The following is an 8,070-nucleotide window of genomic DNA, read 5'->3' as shown; positions in this document are numbered from 1 at the left end:
TTATAATTCTCTATTATTGCTCATGCATACACATATATTATAATATTGGGTTCAATTCGGTTATAAAAAATACCTGATTTTGTGCAAAAACTACCTACCTTACAATTATCATAGTAGAATAATTGCACTATCATATAAAATAATTGTAGTTTCATGGTTTTATAAGAGATTAGAACCTAATACTACAAAAGTGTAGTTATTTTCTCCTTTTTCTATAATGGGCTTTTCTTGCTATTTTTGTAGGCGACATTCTCATGGCTTGAAATTTAAAACATTGTCTAGAAAAATTAAATGGAATCCGCCCGAAACAGCACTTTATCCAGCTATGCAAACCAAAAAAAGTAGGTCCAGATGCTAATCAAGCCATAATCTAATCTAATCTCCTAAATCTTATCTAATTAATTCCAAACTATACTAATAATAAAATAGTTGGATACATAGCTAGTCGTCTACTGTCGCTCGTGTGTGCAAGAGTGGGAAATTTACAAATTGATGAATTAATAATGTCGGATGGCCTGTGTTGATTATATAATTATTAATTGAAGATGATGATGATGTTGTTTGAACTACAACTAATCGCAATAATTAATTGTTAGAAGCTCACCCATGTACACCTACTAAAGCAATAGTTTTATTATAAGCCGTACACCAGTAAGCAGTTTATGAAATTGATACTACAATATATTATTAGCGATGGATAATTCGTCAATAATAATAATTAACAATCACGATTCACAGTCTCTTGATCACTGACTAAAAATTCCATGGTCACTCCATACCATGATTACATAATGACTTGGTATACCTCACCATTAATTTCTTGACAAATGAAACTAAAATGGCTCACATGCCACATCAATTGAATATAAATTTAGCAAATCGATGGCACAAAATATAGACATCCATTTAATAATTTTATGGAAAATGGTATAATATTAAATTTGGAAATTACCACATAATTAATTGGATTGCCATATACTACTATAATATATAGGGACATGATCAATTGCTAACTAATTAATAATCCAAAAATGAGACTAATTCTTAGCCATTAGATCAAGAGATTCAATGGTTAAAATAATGACAAGTGTATTATATTTTAAATTTAAATAATTAGTAAATAAATCTAAAGGGTATTAATGTCAATTCTCTCTTATCAAAATTATCTCAAAACTTTAAATTTACGTAACTATCTCGATTTAAATTATTTTTTCGCAAAAAATATATCAAATTAAACATAATTTTATAAGTATTCCAACGAGATCTCAATTGCATATGTTCCACGATGTTCGGGTGATAAAATTTGATAATTTATATTTCAATTTTCGTATATGTTGATAAGCATATTTTATCAACAAATGCAAAAAGAAATCTCAATATAGTGTATGTAAAATCTCAATATTGTGTATGTAAAATATCAATAAAAATGTGTTGATATTTTATTGTACTTGTGTTGATATCTTCGTGCCATATTGTTGATATTTGTAATACACTATGTTGATATAAAACAAAACCCACGAAAATTATCATATGATAACATAATGACGATATTACCCTTTTGTTGATATTTTGTCTACTATTTATTGAAACTTGTGAGTTTTAATCTCATCCACTCATTTTAAAATATAAGGGTCTAGATTTAGTCTTAGTTTTGGATTATGGTATTAAAAGCATTAAAATAGGACCCACAATATATATATATATATATATATATATATATATATATATATATATATATATATAGAGAGAGAGAGAGAGAGAGAGAGAGAGAGAGAGAGTCGTGATCATATGATAACCCCTAAATATCGTAATAACCCTATAACCAAATCTGGACCACACATATTTCTAATCATGCGGTTGAGATTCAAACTTAGATTTACTTCATAAAAAAAAGCGCGGGGGTAAAACAAACTGTCATTTCCCTCATTTAATTTCTGAATTTCGCCAAATATCACGTAAAATGATAAAATGATAGGTTTATTGCATAGAATGATAGTTTTGAGATTCAAACTTAGATTTACTTCATAAAAAAAAAAGCGCGGGAGTAAAATTGTCATTTCCCTCATTTAATTTCTGAATTTCGCCAAATATCACGTAAAACGATAAAATGATAAAACGATACGTTTATTGCATAGAATGATAGTTTTGCCGGATAGAATGATACTCTGAGTTGATAAAATGATACTTTTGACTGACTGATAAAATGATAGGTTTATTGCATAGAATGATAGTTTTGCCGGATAGAATGATACCCTGAGTTGATAAAATGATACTTTTGACTGACTGATAAAATGATATATGTTAGGTTTATTGCATAGAATGATAGTTTTGCCGGATAGAATGATACTCTGAGTTGATAAAATTATACTTTTGACTGACTGATAAAATGATAAAATGAGCTAAATTCAGAAACTAAATGAGCGAAATTTGGATATGTAAATTTTATCATGAGCGAAATGACATATTTACCCCCGCGCTTTTTTTAATGAAGTAAATCTAAGTTTGAATCTAGACCACGTGATTTTAAAAATGTGTGGTCCAGATTTAGTTATAGGGTTATTACGAAAATTGGGGTTATCATTATAATGCACCCCTATATATATATTATATTATATTATATATATATATATATATATATATACACGTATATTGATATCATAATACGATAATATTATACACATAACAAAGTAACCATATTGCATAATTTTTCAATTTTCAAGTCTAAGGAAAAAATTATACTATAACAATTCTTTAATAGTGTATATTTTAGATTCTATGGATAAGACTTCTTTTTTCTTGTTTTATATTTATATATATATACAAAAAATTTACCAATAAATTTATGACCTATAACTTATTTGTTAGCATAATAAATTATAAATTTTATTATATTTTACCGTGTATAATATTATTATACAAGAGTAATGGAACACCAATTGGCAATTACATTATAAATGCAATATGCTTAATATTTTATGTGTTTATTAGTATTATTATTCTCAAATAATGGCACACCAATACATAATAAATGCATTATGATCACTTTTTTATATGTACTTATAATAATATCATATATTGAGGTCAAATACATATACTCCTTGTACTCCGTAGTCCGTATATGGCAATCCAATTAATTATGTGGTAATTTCCAAATTTAATATTATGCCACTTTCCATAAAATTATTAAATGGATGTCTATATTTTGTGCCATCAATTTGCTAAATTTATATCCAATTGATGTGGCATATGGGCCCTTTTAGTTCCACTTGTTAAGAAATTAATGGTGAGGCACACCAACTCATTTTGTAATTTTAATTATATTGTGTATTTAATTTAAATTAAATACACAATATAATTGAAATTACAAAAATAATTATAAGATTACATATTATTGAATGTAAAAAAATAACATAAATACTAAAATGACATATTATTGAAAATAAAAAAAATACTAATAAAATTTAAAATACAAAATTCATTATATATTAAATTCAACAACAATAAAAAATTGTGTTAATTTTCAAATTAATATTCTAATCAATTTATACACTAAATTTTAAATTATATTGTTGCCAAGATTCTGGGAAAGAAATCTGATTCCTTAAATTTTAAATTCATGTGTTTGTTTTGGTTTTAAATCAAACTGAGAATGTAATCAAAATCATAAGGAAAGTTAGTACAACTTTCCAGGATTCTGAATCTTAACTTTTCTTAGATATTCATTTTCCTAGTTGTAGGATTCTTACATATTTAATGCATATAGTATAGTTTTATTATTATTATTATTATTATTATAAATATTATTAATTACAATATTTTTAAAATAATTTAATATTATAAATTATATTTAATTCCAGTATAGTAAATACTAATTAAAATTATCATATTTACAACTATATTATTATAATACTTATATATAATTGTTATTATCATAATAATAATTTATTAAATAATTTAAATATAATTATGCAATAAATCATATAATAATAAATACTTAAAATATAATTATGCAATATAAATCATATAATAAATAATAATTATTATTTTATAAATTAATAATTAATCAATAAAGTCTTAAGTAAAATTTTAAATTATAAAATTTATGCAATTATAATATCCGTAAATATTACTACAATAAAAATAATAATATTTATTTTTATAATCATTTATGATTATAATTACAATAATATTATTATATATTATGATGGATAATCCATATTTAAATTATTCATCATAATAATAAATATAATAATAATATTATTATCATTTTTAATTAATAATTTATTAAAAATTTTATATTATTATTCTTTTTATAAATAAAATAATAATATGTATATTTTTAGTTTGGTGTTTATATCAAATATAAAATTTTAAAATCTTGCTATTTTTCAAACACAGAAAAGTAAAGTTATTAGGAATCATATTCCTAGGATTCATTTTCTCATAAATCATTTTACTTGGCAACTTTACTTTCCTGTCAACTAAATATAACCTGACCGAAATTGAAATATAACATACGGAGTTTAAAAAGGGGGAAAGCATAAAAGGCAAAAAAAAAAAACAATCAAAGAAAACCAAAAATATGCAAAATTGTTATGAAATCAATACAAATACGTAAAATATGCTAAGTTACGCTCGCCAATTAAACACCCCTTCAACAAATACCTTGTGTTCTCATCCCTGCAAGGACAAGTTAGAATATCAAGTGTCGTAGATGCTCTTAGCTAGGCATGTGGCGTTGTCTACAATCGAAATAATATTATTGCTTACTCATGGACATACACTAAATTTATGAGGGGAATTTATTTTGTGTGTGCAAAAGTACAAGAATTTGGCCAAAATTCAATATTTTAAATACTACTCCTAATAAGTTAAATCACTAAATCAAATATAAATTTATCTAAAAATGGAATAGACGGTGGAGGACTTTAAACTATTGACCTAACTAATGCTCCACTTTTTTGTTGCTTGGTGAAGTTATTATTGGTAAAGGAGTATGGGTAGACAAAGGGGACCGGCAATGATTTGGTATGATGGGGAAATTGATTTAGTTGAGGAATTGGTGTTGGGGAAGATAAGGTTCCTTGATGTCCGTTGTTAGTCCCTGTCTTTCCGCTCATCCCTCCAACGTGATATGTTTGCTCTCCATGTGGTTACATAGTCTTACTAGTATCATTGCCCTTTTGGCTTTTCAAACTATCTCTTCGCCCGATACTTATAGGACTAACCCTCATCCCAACGGTCAGCGCACTAAGTGGCAGAAAACTGACCAAATAGTTTGTCCATTCACATGGACAGGGATCGAATCCCTGACCTCATGCTTAAAGAACGAGGTACTGGACCACCATGCTAACCAAGTTGGTTAGTATGTACCCATTTTTTAGGGAAGAGAAAATAATTTTTTTTCCTTTTATTTCTTAATATTATGTTAAGAATTCAACATAGGCTAAAGATGACTACTAAAGCGTTATAGTATATATTTATAATTAATGCATGGGTCCAATGATAGGAAAAGACTAATCTGAGAAGAGATAGTGTTCACACGACAAGCAACCATAGCAAAAAGGTATTTAGAGGTTGTAATTTATGGAAGCGGTGACGAATATTACCAGTTAAAATGGAGCAAAAAAAAGTAGAATAATGCAAATTGCTTGGAACAATTTCAAGTTATGTGGATATGTCGAAGAATCTTTTTTCTTTTCCTTTTATGAAAGCACATCGAAATTTAGACAGAGTTTCCTGGTATGTTTTCTGCTTTCTGCACCATATACTTTTATGGTAGTAAAATAATTGAATTTAATTTTGTAACCGCTCAATGATCGATGCTATATATCGATATAAATGTTTATATTTTGTTTGGTTTTCTTTTTTTCAACAAAAACGCCCTTTGTGGGCGGGAGGTTTAGGCAGACCTCCAGCCCGTAAATAAAATCAAAATAAAATGTTCTAACAGCATGATCTTAACCCAAAAGTAACTAGGATCTAAACAAGAACATGAAGAAGCCAAATAGAGGTCCCACAAGTCGAGATCCTCCGTACTATCAAGTGGAAAGAAACTGATTATATATATACGAGGGAGAAACGAAAAATTATCAAAACCAGCCACCAAGGTTAATGTATGCCCATATGCTGAAATTATGAGTTGAGTAAACATATCTGCTTATATAGATGGTACTCATGTTCCTAAAGATCTTATGTAGGGTACAATATATATCTATATTCAGAAACTCAAAATTAATTTCCTTTTAGCATAAATGGTGTAACAAAAATAAACATTATTAAGTTTATTGTCTTTCTTTAAATGACAATTGATAAAGTTGTGAATAATTATACAATCAACAATACATTTACGAACGTCAATTCAATCCGAAATTAAAATCGTGTGAATTGGCCTGAATAATCCAATAATTTTATGGAGTTAGGATTAAAATTTTATTATATAGTACTACTATTTTAAAAAATATCATACTAAACATCCCTAAATACATCATTTAAGTATCCAACACATAGATTAAATTGTATACTCATTAGACACATATTTTTACACTTCGAATATGAAAATAGCACCGCAAAGATATAAAACTACATTTGATCGTTAAAATATAAATAAGTGAAGAGAAACTGCAAACAAGATTCATGTTAACGAATATATCTACATTTTCCATTAATGTTAAAAAGAATTATTCTTAAAAGGTGTTAAAAAGTAAGTGCGACTTACCTTTTGCTCTAAAAAATTATTCCAAGCTTATCATCATTGATTCATTATATCATTTCCGAATGTCAAAATATTCCACAGAATTCTACTTTAATTTAACATACCCATACTTCCAGAACACTTGACACTTTTTTCTACCTATATCTCATTCAATTCAAACTATAAATTTGGAATAATCTTCACTACTACCGTACGATGACGTTTCTGGTGGAATATTTTGTAATTTATTCCTCCATTTTCGAGAATATGTATTATATGATGGGGAGAATTGATGCTAGAACAGGATCACCATTTATATGCGCATAATTAAACAAACATGAAACGTTTAAGACCTTTCTTAAAAGATGTCTTACTGTTTAAACAATCATTTTTTGGTATTCAGTAATATTCGAGAAAACATTTTTTTTATCTCGTAATAAAACGTGGTTTGGAACATTCTTATGCCTTGGTTTTTGGGTTAACTGATATTTTTCCGGAAATTGGGCTTGTATTTAGCATTTTTGGGCTGGCCCATGGATCATATCGGTAAATGATCTGGACTTGCAGCCCAATGATATATTTACAACGAAATATAACTTTACAAAGAAATTGAAATTGTCATCTAAAAAAATCGAACTTGCTATATCATTCCTTGGTCCTCATAATTTACTTTATTTTGAATTTAGAAGCCAACATATTTTAGCTATGATCTTTTCGTATAATTAGAGTAAGGAGTTAAATTTTGATGATTGGTCGAAGACGAGTCATTAAAATAAAGAAAAGTATAAGATATTAAAATAGATTATTAATCAAATTGCCAAATACGTTGAGTTTTAATTTGTCAATTTGTTCTAATAACAAGTTAACTGCTGGTCTACTAAATAGACATATTGATGCAAGATGATTTGTTAATAATTTGGCCACCCGGGATGTGATAGGGCTGTCTACGACTAAGCAAAATACTCCTATTTTAATGGGCTACAAAGATCTATTCAATGATATTGTCGTATTCAAACAAAGAAAATAACCTAATAAAAAAATTTCTTGGTTACTTCTATTTTTTTGTTAAATAAAGTAGGCAAACTAATAAATACTCGTTCCGTCCCTCTGTTTTAGAGGCGTTTCTTTTCGTTATGGAATTTAAGAATATGTGTTAAAAGTGAGTTAAATGAAAAGAGAACAAAGTTTGAAAAGTAAGTAAAAGGTAGGTAGAGAGATGAAGACATAAAGTAAGAGAGATGAAATGTTGTGTTTTTTGCCAAAAAAAATGACTCAGCTACAGTACGATAATCTAAAAAAAATACGACTCGGCCATCAAGGAAAGGAGTATAAGAGCATCTCCAATGGTAATAGGCCAGCCACAAACTCCTCCTGCC

This window comes from Salvia splendens, chromosome 17, assembly GCF_004379255.2.
Source record: "Salvia splendens isolate huo1 chromosome 17, SspV2, whole genome shotgun sequence".
In the NCBI taxonomy this organism is placed as follows: Eukaryota; Viridiplantae; Streptophyta; class Magnoliopsida; order Lamiales; family Lamiaceae; genus Salvia; species Salvia splendens.
The sequence above is the reverse complement of the archived record's forward strand: the minus strand, read 5'-3'. Positions refer to the sequence as shown.